The sequence below is a fragment of the Ranitomeya variabilis genome, chromosome 2 (genome assembly GCF_051348905.1).
Source record: "Ranitomeya variabilis isolate aRanVar5 chromosome 2, aRanVar5.hap1, whole genome shotgun sequence".
Classification (NCBI taxonomy): Eukaryota; Metazoa; Chordata; class Amphibia; order Anura; family Dendrobatidae; genus Ranitomeya; species Ranitomeya variabilis.
Genome location: NC_135233.1, coordinates 264,345,838 through 264,363,106, shown reverse-complemented (window position 1 = coordinate 264,363,106; position 17,269 = coordinate 264,345,838). Strand labels below are relative to the sequence as shown.

Below are 17,269 nucleotides of genomic sequence, written 5' to 3'. Positions count from 1 at the left end.
AAAAGACATAAAAGGAACCCAGCAAACACGCAATAATTAAGAGGAGAGTATTGTGTTGTGTGGTGTGAACACATGCAGGAAAAAAGCAGTAGAAAAAAAAAGATTTTTTTTACGCCATTTACTGATCATCATAAAGAATCTGATCGCTGTGTTTTGCAGGTCGTTATGATTGTAGGGATACGTCTGCTATTTGTTGATTTGTGATTTTTTGTATTATTTAAAAATGACAATAATGTAATTGTTTATCATTATTATTTAGTGATTTTATTTTTAATCTTACTTTTGTTTTCCCTCTAGAATACAGGTACATAGAGGTACATCTGTACATAGCAGTGTATTTCTATGTACCAGTATAATCTGCCTATACTGTCAGAGACTGCAATGCAGTTTCAAGTAATGAAAGTCCTACCAAGCAGTGAAACTGTGGTTCATGGCTTTAGCTGCTGCCTGCAATGATACAGGTTGTGGGTTTGATTCCCGGGGAGACCAGATCACAAGAAAATAAGAAAATTGTTTAATTACTTGCAAGTATGAGATGCCGGCCTCACCCCAGAGGAGGAGCTACAGAGAGAAGAAGACATCACACGGACAGAGTGGAAGTCGAGACAATGCCCTGGCCTGCTGGGACAATGGGACTGGCCTCTCAAATTGGGACAGTCCCACTGAATCCAGGAAAGTTGGGAGCTATGACAACAGGGATTACATACAGTGGGGGCAGTAATATACACAAGTGGACATAGTTTTATGCAGCGGGGGATGGTTACATATGATTGGGGCAGTCACATACAAGGGTGGAGATGGTTATATACAGAAGGGGACAGCGGGGGGCAGTTACATGTAGCAGGGGAAGCAGCGGTGGCGGTTTTGCGCTTTGTCCTTCCCTCTCAGCATTATCACTGCGCTGAGGTTCTTTCCATCTTTGTGACCCAGCAGTGACTGATCCACGCACACAATACTCTCTGTTCCAGTGCCCCGCAGAGATACTCTCATGTAGATGTCATTCTCTTCCTGCTGTAAAGACCTTGCACATAACACATGCCTGACAGCGCGGGAGGAAATGCAGCAAATGTTCATCTATTATTCATAGTACAGGAGCGTTCAGTTCATATTCTGCCTCCTTATACCTTGTCTGCTGCATTCACTATGCTAATACAGGTATGGGGTGCTGTGTGACTTGCGGTCAGCGGCAGTGAGGTTAAGGGGCACTCAGGACCCCCCTTATCACACACGTCATGTCATTACTGCTAATTATCACAGGGTTATTATACTGTAGATTATGGATATATGGTGCACTCCCACAATTCCTTGCTTGGTAGCCTCCACTATCTCGTGCAAGCCTAAAAGTCTCATTGATCCTGAGAGCCTAACCAAGTTTTCTGCATCATCTCATGTCTGGTGTCCTGACACTCCATTCACTGACATCTAATTAGCTAATGAAAGCAATTTCAGAAACAGTGGATACTGACACTGTTGTGTTGGTCCCTACAAACAGGAACCATGGGAGCAGTCAGTGCAGTGAAGACTGCTGTGAGCCTACACGGCGGTGAGGACCCCAGTGAGCAGACACGGCGGTGAGGGCCCATGTAACCAGAAACAGCGGTGAGGACCCCTGTGATCAGACAACAAGGTGAGGACCCCTGTGAGCTGGTATGGTGGTTAGGACCCCTGTGAGCAGACATGGCGGTGAGGACCCCTGTGAGCAGACATGGAGGTGAGGACACTCTGTGAGCAGACATGGCGGTGAGGACCCCTGTGAGCAGACATGGCGGTGAGGACCCCTGTGAGCAGACATGGCGGTGAGGACCCCTGTGAGCAGACATGGAGGTGAGGACACTCTGTGAGCAGACATGGCAGTGAGGCCCACTGTGAGCAGACATGGCGGTGAGGATCCCGGTGAGCAAACATGATGGTGGGGACCCCACTAACCACACATAGCGGTGAGGACCCCTGTGATCAGACACGGCGGTTAGGACTCCTGTGATCAGACAATATGGTGAAGACCCCTTGTGGTCTGCCATGGTGGTGAGGACTCCCGTGAGCAGACTATAAGGTGAGGACCCCTGTGAGCAGACTATAAGGATAGGACCTCGGTGAGAAGACTATATAGTGAGGACTCCTGTGAGCAGACAGTAAGGTGAGGACCCCTGTGAGCAGACTATATGGTGAGGACTCCTGTGATCAAACTATAAGGTGAGGATCCCTGTGAGCAGACTATATGGTGAGGACTCCTGTGAGCAGACTATAAGGTGAGGATCCCTGTGAGCAGACTATATAGTGAGGACTCCTGTGAGCAGACAGTAAGGTGAGGACCCCTGTGAGCAGACTATATGGTGAGGACTCCTGTGATCAAACTATAAGGTGAGGATCCCTGTCAGCAGACTATATGGTGAGAACTCCTGTGATCAAACTATAAAGTGAGGACCCCTGTGAACAGACTATAAGGTGAGGATCCCTGTGAGCAGACTATATGGTGAGGACCCCTGTCAGCAGACTATATGGTGAGGGCCCCTGTCAGTAGACTATAAGGTGAGGACCCCTGTGAGCAGACTATATGGTGAGGACCTCTATCAGTAGACTATAAGGTGAGGATCCCAGTGAGCAGACTATATGGTAAGGCCCCCTGTGATCAAACTATAATGTGAGGACCACTGTGAGCAGACTATATGGTGAGGACTCGACTCCTGTGAGCAGACTATAAAGTGAGGACCCCTGTGAGCAGACTATATGGAAAGGACCCCTGTGAGCAGACTACATGGTGAGGACCCCTGTGAGCAGACTATATGGTAAGGACCCCTGTGAGCAGACTATATGGTGAGGACCCCTGTGAGCAGACTATATGGTAAGGACCCCTGTGATCAAACTATAAGGTGAGGACCTCTGTGAGCAGACTATATGGTGAGGACTCGACTCCTGTGAGCAGACTATATGGTGAGGATCCCTGTGAGCAGACAATATGGTGAGGACTCCTGTAAGCAGACTATATGGTGAGGACTCGTGTGAGCAGACTATAAGGTGAGGACCCCTGTGAGCAGACTATATGGTGAGGACCCATGTGAGAAGACTATATGGTGAGGACCCATGTGAGAAGACTATATGGTGAGGACCCCTGTCAGCAGACTATATGGTGAGGACCTCTGTCAGCAGACTATATGGTGAGGGCCCCTGTCGGCAGACTATATGGTGAGGACCCATGTGAGAAGACTATATGGTGAGGACCCCTGTCAGCAGACTATATGGTGAGGACCTCTGTCAGCAGACTATATGGTGAGGGCCCCTGTCAGTAGACTATAAGGTGAGGACCCCTGTGAGCAGACTATATGGTGAGGACCTCTATCAGTAGACTATAAGGTGTGGACCCCTGTGAGCAGACTATATGGTGAGGGCCACTGTCAGCTGACTATATGGTGAGGACCCATGTGAGAAGACTATATTGTAAGGACTCCTGTGAGCAGATATGGTGGTAATGTGAGCAGGGAAAACACTACATTAGTTGGTGACAAATTCTCAGACTCTGAGTGTATATAGTGGTAAAATTCATCAACAGCAAGCAGTGATGTTGAAAGTGCTTTGGGAATTAAGCAGAAAGTGTGTAGGACGTTTGTTGCGTTGCCTTTCTGTGGACTCTCCAGTGCTGTGACCTGAGCAGCCTTCAAGCCTCAGCCCTGGGAAGACTCAGAATCTTATGTATCTCCTGATGGAAACTTTGTAACCATAGAAACAGACTGCAATCCTGGCTTGTTTCCATGGTTACAGCAATGAATACTCCAAGTTGGTATAGTCACACCAAATATTACGGGAGCCAATTGAGATGTTAAAAGATTGGAGCATGGCACCCATCACCCGTGATTTGTCTCTCGTAAACCTTAAAACATGAGAAAAGCTGTGACTGCGGATCCGTGGATACATCAGAGAACATGAGCACGAGGATCTGATCTAAAATGTGTGCCCGCTGCTTTCTCAGGCGGTTTCCCCATGGAAAATTGGTGCTAATCCTCACATTTCAGATCGTCGGTGGTTTCTGAAGTTCGGCCTTAGATTTCCTAACTACACTTGGTGATACGGAGTCGGCCACATTGGATCACAGCACAATGCGACTCCTGTGAATGCGCCACATCATGGCGCACAAGGTGATGAGAGCACAGAGCGTACGGTGTATAAGATGCTCTACGGTCCTGTCATCCATAGCCATCAATCCTGGGCCTTCAACCAGCTGAGATGTAGCCCCTGCCCGGTGGGTGCCAGCACCTCGGACAAGGCGTGGGCCTTCATCACTCCTTAAGCCCCTTCCACCAGTCCAGCATTGAACCCCTACCCCCAGGCACATTTACCGTTTGCCCTTTGACCCTCTTGTTATTTAATGCTTTTTTCTTAAAACCTAGAAAATGTTAAAAAGAAATGTCACAGAGGAAAATTAAAAATCCATAAGACACCTCCAGAAGTAGAAGAGCTGACAATTCAACCTCGTGAAGTAGGCTCTCACATTGGACATATGGGTAAGAGGGAAAACTACGTATAGCTAGGAAGTGAGAAGAACTAATCAAAGGGAGATTTGTAGTTAAAATTCTGTGCTGCCGCTAAGATGAATTTCAGGAGAGTATAGTTGATTCACAGTGGTTTTATTCAACGCGTTTTAGGCGTCTCATGCCCCCTTCATCTGGAAATACCACCTGGTAAGGGTATATTTTCTGATGAAGGGGGCATGAGACCCCTGAAACGCGTTGAATAAAACCACTGTGTATCAACTATACTCTCCTGAAATTCATCTTAGCGGCAGCACAGAATTTTAACTACAAATCTCTCTTTGAAGACATTAATTTCTCTGGTCAGTGAAAACCTGTGGATCTGCAGCAGCCGCTATCTACATGCTCTAATCTCATCCTAACCAGGTGAGCAAATTTGGTGTATATTCTCCTCTGTGTAAAGTGGATAAGACCCTATTGCGCTCTTTGTCTCCCCATTGTTTTGCAATAAAAACTAATCAAGACATAGGAAGAGCTAACACTTCAAATTCCAATTGAAGCCTGGACTCTCTGCAGTGTACAGGTAATTAAACAGGAAGGTCTCTCCTGGGAAAATGATAACCAGGCAAAAATGTGTCTATCCCAGGCACAGGGCTTAGACAGCACCGATTGTAGACAGCCCGGCTGCGGGGTCCAGATAGGGATATTGGGGTTTGTATTGATCCGATATTTATGGGATATAGATTTTCAGGGTAGTAGCGAAGGGAGGAACAGGACGAGTTCATTCACTGCGCTGAGGGACCACTAGAACTCCTAGGAGGGGACACCATGCAGGGGTACCGATACCGTTTTCATCATGTTCCAGTGTCTTATTGGAAGTGCGGCTGTAGGGAGAAAAGGAAGTCGCACTCACCCAGCGGCCGCTCGCTTCCCGTCACGGAGGTAGTGCTGGGCAATGGTCACACACAGGGCGAAGGGCAGTGATTACTGTGCGATCGCTGTGTAGTGACTGCTGACTGAGCACTGCTCAGTGCTGCCCCGATGACAAGAAGTAATCTGCAGCAGCAGCGAGAATAGAACATTTTCTCCTGCAGCTGCACGTACACTGAGACTGACATATACAAATGGCCATAGATAAACCTGAGTGGGGGGAAGCAGGAGAGGGTTATTGTCCTCTTTAATGGAAATCTGTCAGCATGTTTTTGCTATGTAATCTCTAAGCAACATAATGTAGCGGTAGGGACCCTGATTCCAGCGATGTGTCACTTACTGGGTTGTGTTTTGTTGTTTCAATACAATCAGTGTTTTATCAGTTAGAGATTATCACTAGAGGTCTTCTTGTCTCATGGTTCAACCCCGCACACATCACTAATTAGCAGCTATCATTACACAATGTACACAGAAATCTGCCAATCAATGGTGGGAGCGGAGTCATACACAGCTCAGCATTCTGAGCTCTGTCACATCTGCAGCAGAAAAAACTATGGCTCTTTCCTGGCTGCAGCACTAGGGACATTAAGTGACACATCGTTGGAATCAAGGTCTCTGTCCCTACCTCATGCTGCTCTCAGATTACATAGCAAAATCTGCTCACAAATTACTTATAATTGTAAAAACTTATACATTGTTATATGTTTTATTACAATTTTGTCCTTCTTTTAGTATACAATGTCATGAAAAAGTATTTATACCCTGTGAACTTTTTCACATTTTTTAAAGTTACATCCACGAACTTAAATGTATTATATGTGATATACCAACACAGGGTAACAAGTATTGTGAAGTGTAAGGAAATTATACATGGTTTTCTACATACAGGTGCTTCTCAAAAAATTAGAATATCATCAAAAAGTTAAAGGGAATCTGTCACCCACAAAATCAAAGGTGAGCTAAGCCCACCAGCATCAGGGGCTTATCTACAGCATTCTGGAAAGCTGAAGATAAGCCCCCAATGTACCCTGAAAGATGAGAAAAAGAGGTTAGATTATACTCACCCAGGGGCGGTCCCGCTTCAGTCCGGTCCGATGGGCGTAACGGTCCGGTCCAGGGCCTCCTATCTTCTTATGATGACGTCCTCTTCTGGTCTTCCCGCCGCGGCAACGGTGCAGGTGTACTTTGTCTGTCCTGTTGAGGGCAGAGCAAAGTACTGGAGTACGCAGGCGCTGGGCCTCTCTGACCTTTCCCGGCACCTGCGCACTGCAGTACTTTGCTCTGCCCTCAACAGGACAGACAAAGTACGCCTGCGCCGGAGCCACAGCGTGAAGACAAGAAGAGGACGTCATCATAAGAAGATGGGAGGCCCCGGACCGGACAGTGACGCCCATCGGACCGGACCGCAGCGGGACCACCCCTGGGTGAGTATAATCTAACCTCTTTTTCTCATCTTTCAGGATACATCGGGGGCTTATCTACAGCATTCCAGAATGCTGTACATAAGCCCCTGATCCCGGTGGGCTTAGCTCACCTTCGATTTTGGGGGTGACAGGTTCCCTTTAATTTATTTCAGCTTAATACAAAAAGTGAAACTCATATATTATATAGAGTCATTACAGAGTGATCTATTTCAAGTGTTTATTTCTGTTAATGTTGATGATTATGGCTTACAGCCAATGAAAACTCAAAAGTCATTATCTCAGTAAATTAGACTACTTTATAACACCAGCTTGAAAAATGATTTTAAAATCCAAAATGTTGTTCTACTAATATCTATGTTCAGTAAAAGCACTTAGTACTTGCTCGGGCTTCTTTTGCATCAATTACTGCATCAATGTGGCGTGGCATGGAGATGATCAGCCCACATGTGGCACTGCTGAGATGTTATGGAAGCCCAGGTTGCTTTGATAGCAGCCTTCAGCTCGTCTGCATTGTTGGGTCTGGTGTCTCATCTTCCTCTTGACAATACCCCATAGATTCTCTATGGGGCTAAGGTCAGGCGAGTTTGCTGGCCAATCAAGCACAGTGATACTGTTGTTTTTAAATCAAGTGTTGGTACTTTTGGCAGTGTGGACAGGTGCCAAGTCCTGCTGGAGAATGAAATTTCCATCTCCAAAAAGCTTGTTGGCAGAGGGAAGCATGAAGTGCTCCAAAATTTCCTGGTAGACAGCTGCGCTGACTTTGGTCTTGATAAAACCCAGTGGACCTACACCAGCAGATGACATGGCTCCCCAAACCATCACTGATTGTGGAGACTTCACCCTAGACCTCAAGCAGCTTGAATTGTGGCCTCTCCACTCTTCCTCCAGACTCTGGGACCTTGATTTCCAAATGAAATGCAAAATTTACTTTCATCTGAAAACAACACCTTGGACCACTGAGCAACAGTCCAGTTCTTTTTCTCCTTGGCCCAGGTAAGGCTGGTTTCACACTTGCGTTTTGATCTGCAGTGTTTGTAAAAAAAAACCCGCATGTGGTGAAAAAACGCATGTAAACGCGTGCAAACGCTGCGTTTTTTTAGACGCATGCGTTTTTGCATGCAGTAAAAAAAATGCGGCGTTTTGACGCGTTTACATGCGTTTTTTCCTGCGTTTGCGTTTTTGAAACGCATGCTGAGAAGTGTGTGACAGCTGCCAATCATCAAAATCAACTAGAAAACCCACTATTAATAGAATTAGCAAGGGTTAGGGTTAGGATCCCTATGGGTTAGGTTTAGGGTTAGGGGTAGGGTTAGTGTTAGGGGTAGGGTTTGGATCCCTAGGGTTAGGGTTAGGGGTAGCTTTTTATTAGAAGAATGTCCTGGTCACCAGGTCACTGATAAGCCACCCCCCACCATCAAGGTGATAAAGGGATCCTAACCCTACCCCTAGGGATCCAAACCCTAACCCTAACCCTACCCCTACCCCTAACCTTAGGGATCCAAACCCTAACCCTAACCCTACCCCTAACCCTACCCCTAACCCTAGGGATCCAAACCCTAACCCTAACCCTACCCCTAACCCTACCCCTAACCCTAGGGATCCAAACCCTAACCCTAACCCTACCCCTAACCCTAGGGATCCAATCCCTAACTCTAACCCTACCCCTATCCCTAGGGATCCAAACCCTAACCCTAACCCTACCCCTAACCCTAGGGATCCTAGGGATCCATAGGGATTGGCTATTATGTTGACCTGGAGACCAGGACATTCTTCTAATAAAAAGCTTTGTTCAATGTGGACACCCCAAGATATACGGTATTGCTATAGAGTACTAAAAATATAAACTCGGAGAGTATTCACTGTCATATTGTTAGGGTTAGGGGTAGGGTTAGGGTTAAGGTTAGGGTTTGGATCCCTAGGGTTAGGGTTAGGGTTAGGATCCCTTTATCAACCTGATGGTGGGGGGTGGCTTATCAGGGTGTATTCTTGTTTTTTTCTATAAAAACGCATGCGTTTAAAACGCAAGCAAACGCATGTACGCAAAAACGCATGCGTTTCCATAGACATCAATGTATATTTTGACGCAAATCAAACGCAAATGAACACATGCGTTTTTTTGCGGAAAAAAAACGCCTCTGAAAATTACTACATGTTGCATTTCTGCAAAATAACGCATGCAGCAAAAAAACGCATGCGTCGTTAAACGCGGCAAAACGCGTACAAAAAAACGCATGCGTTTTTAATGTCAAACATAGGGGGAAAAAACGCATGCGTTTTTTTCGGTAAAAACGCTGCAGATCAAAACGCAAGTGTGAAACCAGCCTAAGACGCTTCTGGCTTTGTCTATTGGTCATGAGTGGCTTGACACAAGGAATGTGACACTTGTAGCCCATGTCCTGGATACGTCTGTGTGTGGCGGCTGTTGAAGCAATGACTCCAGCAGCAGTCCACTCCTTGTGAATCTCCCCCCACATTTTTAAATGGCCTTTTCTTAACAATCCTTTCAGGGCTGCGGTTATCCCGGTTGCTTGTGCTCCTTTTTCTACCACACTTTTTCCTTCCACTCAACCTTCCATTAATATGCTTGGATACAGTACTCTGTGAACAGCCAACTTCTTTAGCAATGACCTTTTGTGGCTTTCCCTCCTTGTGGAGTGTGTCAATGACTGCTCTCTGGGCATCTGTCAAGCCAGAATTCTTCCCCATGATTGTGGAGCCTACTGGACCTTTTTGAATGCTTAGGAAGCCTTTGCTGGTGTTTTTTGTTAATTATTCTAATGAGATAATGACTTTTGGGTTTTCATTGGCTATAAGCCATAATCATCAACATTAACAGAAATAAACATTTGAAATATGAGTTTCACTTTTTGCATTGAAGAACTGAAATAAATTTACTTTTTGATGATATTCTAATTTTGTGAGAAGCACCTGTATTATAAAAATTTTGCATTTGTATTCAGCTCCCCTGTAGTCTGATATCCCAATATAAAATCCTGAGTGACCATTTGACTCCAGAAATCACATAATTAGTAATTTGAGTCCACCTGCATGTAATTTCTTCTCAGTATAACTACAAATATTCTGTGAAGACCTCAGAGGTTTGTTTGAGAACATTAGGGATCAAACAGCATCATGAAAACTAAGGAACACACCAGAGAGGTCAGAGATAAAGCTGCGGAGAAGACTAGAGGTGGTCAGTCTTTTGTTATTTGTATACATAGGCTCTCTGACCGAGCACTCCACCCATCAGCCTCTGGCGGTTTTAATTACAGCAGGATCCTACCTTCCCATATAAATGTAGGCTATCAGCCTATGAGAGGATTCCCCAAAGGATCGGTCCCAGAAACGAGAATCGCTTTATCGCAGCTGCCGGGTACACATGAAATGGCCAATTTATGCACCAAATATTCTAAATTTTTCATATTTTCTAGAGTAGTAATGCAATTCAGATTTCATGTTTACATGCTATAGCGCAACAGAGTGCTACTTTATTTGTTGGTGATATACGGAGATGGCTACTCTTAGTAATCCTAATGAAATTTTATTAAACGATGACCCAAAATTAGTATTAAACAGAAAACTAAACCAAAACTAATTTATACAGAATCTTTATTACAAAACTAGGATAAATAAACCGACACACCTTATTAAAAAACCCTTCTATATGAGACTGGGTTTACAGACTGGCCTGTATGTTCAAGAGCAAAGAAGGTGGAACACCTACCTCACATCTGGTACCTACACGTCCCTAGGGTACCCCCTACCTATCTGCGGAGGTTGGCACCCTCTTGGACGCAATGTGGCGCCCCCGCTCCTCGACGGCTGACCCTAGGTGCCCTGTGGGTCCCTAGTAAATAAATTTGTTCATGGACACCACATACCCGCCCACACCTGGGGCCCAACCTAATATAAACAAAACAGATGCCAGATGATATTACACCAAAGTGCCACAATGACAAAAAAACAATTTGCTGCCTCAAAAGGTTAAGTTTGATAACATGTGGCACACATGACCGTCTATTCTAAACCTCCTTCACTGGCTATTATACCCTTATGCGCCCCTGCCCAGATTACCCTGCCTAACAGCGGAGGTTGGCACCCTCTTGAACGCAAAGTGGCGCCCCCGCTCCTCGGCGGCTGTCCCTTATAGACCCTAGGCAGTTCCCTATAGACAAATGAGACTGCTCAGGGAAAGTGCCTATGGGGCTGTACTAGTGGGCTACAATGGAAGCATAGGTATATGACAATTATAAGAAAAATGCACAGTGAATTAGCCCCAATATCCATATGCCATGTATCAACTCCGTTGGTAAATTATCACAAGCAAAGGAGATGCACTACTCTCTATATACTAAAGGCGCATGAATACAGTGACAATTTTGTTAAAGTATACACATGGTGAACATCAAAGAACAAATAATTAAAAATCTGATACACTTATCTGTGCTCAGATCTCGCCTCTACGCGTTTCCCCCCCATGATATGGTTCCTCAGGAGGCACATGGGAAAAAGAGCCGTGTGTTAAAGCCACATCGGCGATATGCTGTGCCTGGTTGCAGGTGCAGGGATAACACTGACAAAAAGATACTTATATAGCCCCCGCCCAAATGGCGATATAAAAGGAGTTGGTTCATACTTGCGGATTGAGGATCAATGCATGGCCGGTAATGCAGATGTCCAGAAACCGCATCTCCACGCTGCACATAACGGCCGCCATTACTCCCATATCCTTGTCGGCGTACCTGTACTGCGCATGCGCCATTTTCGGACATTAGAAGTCTATTCAACTCTTTCCAACTGCGCAGGCGCTAACTCCATTTTGTTGTAGAACCTTTCTATCTCCCTTTTCGGCCATTATTGCTGCGCTGGCACCTTTCTCTAGTCCCCCGCAGATAATACAAATTGTACAGTGTACCTTATGTAAAGTGGGTAAGATTAAATGTGGTGCACATTGTGGTGAACCTTTCTATCTCCCTTTTCGGCCGTTATTGCTGCGCTGGCACCTTTATCTAGTCCCCCGCAGATAATGCAAATTGTACAGTGTACCTTATGCAAAGTGGGTAAGATTAAATGTGGTGCACCAGGATATTCCTGCATAATCTCTAGCGTGCACAAATACCGCAAAGCATCACCCAATTACACTGCTACATAATAATCATATACTAGACCTAATCACTTAGGAATACCAGCTTATATGTAAATATAAATACCGGGAGGCAGTGCCAACCAGACATGAACCCCCAATGATGGGTATTTATGGATTAATGAGCCCAGGCATGGACTCAATCACAAATAATCATGTCTAAACCACCCCATTAAACATAAGCCCCTCCCCCCCTGCAACGATCTTATCCTAAAGCCTATCCATGGCGAATAATTGGAGTTATACTGTCAAGTAACCCCCTATATTATGTGCTACAAACCATCTATTAGGTCTGCACAGCCTCTCTACTCATGTCAGGGAAACGGGGAAGCATGAATCAGTGAAAACAGTTTACACGAAGCAACTATAAGTTAACCGCTCATTTAATCCCCTAGGGGCAACTGACTCCATTCTGAATATCCACTGGGTTTCTTTCTGTAGGATGACCCTGTCCCAGTCGCCCCTTCTCCCATTTTGCTTAACCACCTCCAGGACACAGAACGAGAGAACTCCACGGTTACCCTGATGAGAATCCCAAATGTGACGTGCTATGGGAGTATCCCTGCAGTTCTTAATGTCGCCCAAGTGTTCCCCGATCCTCCTCCTCAGCTCTCTCTTTGTTTTCCCTATGTAATTTTTTGGACAGCCACACGTGGCCATATAGACCACGCCCGTAGTCCTACAATTAGAGAAATCCCTGCAAAAAAACTGTTTGCCATTAGATGCACTGGCAAAACTCTTGCAGGGAACTACAAAGTCACAGAACGAGCAATTTCCACACATGAACATACCATTTACCCGTCTGTCAAGCCAAGTCCCCACTTGCTTTTCTCTTTTATAGTGGCTGTGTACAAGCCGGTCTTTCAGAGAGCGTCCTTTCCGGAAGGTGATCTGGGGTCTACTTGGGACGACACCTGTCAGGGTTTCGTCCATCCGAAGAATGCTCCAGTGTCTTTTGAGGATACTGAATACCCGATTAGTTTGATTATCATAGGTTCCAATAATCCTCGGAGCATTCTCAGTTTCTATTTCTCTGTTGGTGTACAATAGGGACCGTCTATCCCTCCCCATGGCATTCCTAAATGCTGGATCCAAAATCTCATCTGGGTAGCCCCGATCTCGGAATCTCTCCCTCAGATCGTAGGCCTGTGCCCTGAAGGTGGCGGGGCTAGAACAATTCCTCCTAGCCCTAAGGTAAGATTCTGTATAAATTAGTTTTGGTTTAGTTTTCTGTTTAATACTAATTTTGGGTCATCGTTTAATAAAATTTCATTAGAATTTCTTGTAATATGGCCGGATTCTTGTCAGGGCCTATCTGTTCTGAAAATTGGGCTAGTGAAGCGGATCGTGTGTTTTCAGTTGACTCGGGGTATACAGGTACTGACTCCAATCCATCTATATACTCCATTTTTAAGGAACTTACTGGATGTTATAAGAGGTACCTGAAATCTCTGTGGGAAACAAAAGCCTTAGAGAATTATATCAAAAATAGTATTGTTCCTAAGGGGTTGCGGATAAACATCTCTCCGTCACCAAGAGTAAATAATCCCTGCTTACTTAAAGCCTGGCAGGAGGAGTCTACAGCTTCGTCTGTTAGGTTTATGAAATTGCTGTTAGAGGAAGAAAAAAAGATTCTGGAGACTACCTCGAAACAACTGAATGAACTAATAGAAAAAACTTTACAGTTCAAATCAGACCCAGAATTTAATAAAAAAGAGAGCACCCTGCAGATATCGGTGGAACGCTACCAGAACCAGCTAAAAAATCGGAAGCACACACAGTTTATGCGGGATTCCGAGGAGTTTAGAACTAACAGGGCATATAACTTTACAGGAAGCGTAGACACAACCTCAGAGGTTTCTTCCTCAGAAGCAGAAGGCTCGGACACAGAGAGAGCAGGTGGCTATTGGAGACAAAGAGGGAGAGGGGGTTCTACGCAATATAGGGGAAGAGGGAGATGGCAGAAACTAAAGAATTACAAAAACAGATATCAAGGTGGCAGGGGTCAGGATCAAGGTTATGGTGGTCCAACAGATGGAATTGGTGGTTTTGGGGCACCCCCAAGACCCCTGGCACAAATGGCACCATCTTCGTCTTCATCTACCTCTATGCCCTCCTCCTCTTTTTTAGAACAGAGACCCCTTGGGGGGTACGATTTGAGGAAACGAATGTAAAAATCGGTTATGATGATAATCAAATCCTGAATCTCAGTAGCCATGCTTTGTCGCCTGGAGAGATGAGTGTACTTAAAAAGGGACTAACATTTGTCCCTACAACACTGTTTGATACCTTTTCATGGGTGAAAGATCTAAACCTGTACTGTCGTAAGTTGAAATGGAAAAAAAAATTTTCTCTACATAATAAACAACAATGTTTAGAACTCGGTATATCGGAAGAGGATCTGGAAGGAGTCAATATCCTGACGGGTCTTCTGGAGGATAATGAGAGGGAGGAGGGTTTAGGTCCACATACTGATCTTAAGTTAAAAAGCAATAAGATGCCCCCCCCGGGTGATTATACCAATATTGATATGTTCTTAAAGGTGGTCGAGGATGACCTTAAAAAAGTTTGCCGCAAAAATGGTAATACACCACCAAATCTGAGTGGTGAAGAATGGGAGGCTTTGGAAACACTTGAGAGAAATGATCAAATTATTACAAAGCCATCCGATAAGGGCGGTAATTTGGTCATCCTCGACCACCGAAAATATGTAGGAATGTGTAATCTGATCCTTGATGATAAGGAGACGTATGGCAGACTCGGGAGTGACCCTACTGATAAGTACACCAGTTTGTTGGTTTCCATCCTAGATGCAGGTCTGAGTGACAGGTTGATCTCTCATAATGAGCATAAATTTTTGGTTCCTCGTACTCCCATGATCACTACTTTTTACGCCCTCCCTAAGGTCCACAAAGGTCTTTCGCCCCTAAGAGGACGTCCTATAGTCTCAGGTGTTGGCTCATTGAGTCAGAATGTTGGCATTTATATAGATAACATCTTACGTCCGTTTGTAACATCTTTACCCTCCTATGTGCGGGACACGTCAGACTTACTCCAAAAGATAGATGGCATTGTGGTGGAACAAGGTACCATCTTGGGCTCGATTGATGTAGAGGCCCTATATAGCAGTATTCCACACACAGAGGGCCTTAGAGCACTAGAGTATTATCTAAAAACGAGGGCCATCTACTTTGAAGGACACAATAAATTTGTGGTGGAGTTGATGGAATTTGTTCTAACCCACAATTATTTTCTGTTTGACGGTAAGTACTTCCACCAGCTCAGGGGGACTGCGATGGGTTGTTCTTGTGCACCCTCGTATGCAAATCTCCTCCTGGGCTGGTGGGAGGAAACCGTGGTGTTCCCTGAAAATGAGGGATGGTGGAACAATAAAATATCGGCATGGTACCGATATATAGACGACGTCCTGGTCATATGGAGTGGTACACAAATGGAATTTAACAGCTTTGTACAGGAATTGAACAGCAACAGGGTCGGCCTAAGAATCACATCAGAGAGTGATTTATGTGAACTGGCCTTCCTTGATGTAAAAATCACTATTACTGACAAAGGTATGCTGGATACAAGACTGTTTCGGAAGCCAACTGCCACTAATGCCCTTCTTCGGTGGGAGAGCCATCATCCGGTTCCCCTGAAGAGGGGCATTCCTCGGGGTCAGTACCTTAGGGCTAGGAGGAATTGTTCTAGCCCCGCCACCTTCAGGGCACAGGCCTACGATCTGAGGGAGAGATTCCGAGATCGGGGCTACCCAGATGAGATTTTGGATCCAGCATTTAGGAATGCCATGGGGAGGGATAGACGGTCCCTATTGTACACCAACAGAGAAATAGAAACTGAGAATGCTCCGAGGATTATTGGAACCTATGATAATCAAACTAATCGGGTATTCAGTATCCTCAAAAGACACTGGAGCATTCTTCGGATGGACGAAACCCTGACTGGTGTCGTCCCAAGTAGACCCCAGATCACCTTCCGGAAAGGACGCTCTCTGAAAGACCGGCTTGTACACAGCCACTATAAAAGAGAAAAGCAAGTGGGGACTTGGCTTGACAGACGGGTAAATGGTATGTTCAGGTGTGGAAATTGCTCGTTCTGTGACTTTGTAGTTCCCTGCAAGAGTTTTGCCAGTGCATCTAATGGCAAACAGTTTTTTTGCAGGGATTTCTCTAATTGTAGGACTACGGGCGTGGTCTATATGGCCACGTGTGGCTGTCCAAAAAATTACATAGGGAAAACAAAGAGAGAGCTGAGGAGGAGGATCGGGGAACACTTGGGCGACATTAAGAACTGCAGGGATACTCCCATAGCACGTCACATTTGGGATTCTCATCAGGGTAACAGTGGAGTTCTCTCGTTCTGTGTCCTGGAGGTGGTTAAGCAAAATGGGAGAAGGGGCGACTGGGACAGGGTCATCCTACAGAAAGAAACCCAGTGGATATTCAGAATGGAGTCAGTTGCCCCTAGGGGATTAAATGAGCGGTTAACTTATAGTTGCTTCGTGTAAACTGTTTTCACTGATTCATGCTTCCCCGTTTCCCTGACATGAGTAGAGAGGCTGTGCAGACCTAATAGATGGTTTGTAGCACATAATATAGGGGGTTACTTGACAGTATAACTCCAATTATTCGCCATGGATAGGCTTTAGGATAAGATCGTTGCAGGGGGGGAGGGGCTTATGTTTAATGGGGTGGTTTAGACATGATTATTTGTGATTGAGTCCATGCCTGGGCTCATTAATCCATAAATACCCATCATTGGGGGTTCATGTCTGGTTGGCACTGCCTCCCGGTATTTATATTTACATATAAGCTGGTATTCCTAAGTGATTAGGTCTAGTATATGATTATTATGTAGCAGTGTAATTGGGTGATGCTTTGCGGTATTTGTGCACGCTAGAGATTATGCAGGAATATCCTGGTGCACCACATTTAATCTTACCCACTTTGCATAAGGTACACTGTACAATTTGCATTATCTGCGGGGGACTAGATAAAGGTGCCAGCGCAGCAATAACGGCCGAAAAGGGAGATAGAAAGGTTCACCACAATGTGCACCACATTTAATCTTACCCACTTTACATAAGGTACACTGTACAATTTGTATTATCTGCGGGGGACTAGAGAAAGGTGCCAGCGCAGCAATAATGGCCGAAAAGGGAGATAGAAAGGTTCTACAACAAAATGGAGTTAGCGCCTGCGCAGTTGGAAAGAGTTGAATAGACCTCTAATGTCCGAAAATGGCGCATGCGCAGTACAGGTACGCCGACAAGGATATGGGAGTAATGGCGGCCG

At 45.3% G+C, this 17,269-nt stretch overlaps 1 protein-coding gene and 1 long non-coding RNA gene across 8 annotated transcripts in view; one reads left to right on the top strand and one right to left on the bottom strand.

Annotated features, from left to right (window-relative positions):
* DAB2IP (DAB2 interacting protein) overlaps positions 1-17,269 on the bottom strand; it is a 273,236-nt gene that overhangs the window by 220,208 nt on the left and 35,759 nt on the right. The window lies entirely within an intron of this gene.
* Positions 1-17,269, top strand: part of LOC143809332 (uncharacterized) — a 52,083-nt gene that overhangs the window by 8,272 nt on the left and 26,542 nt on the right. The window contains exon 2 of the long non-coding RNA XR_013222221.1: positions 1,493-1,627. This is a non-coding gene — a long non-coding RNA (uncharacterized LOC143809332). The remainder of the gene's footprint in view (positions 1-1,492; positions 1,628-17,269) is intronic.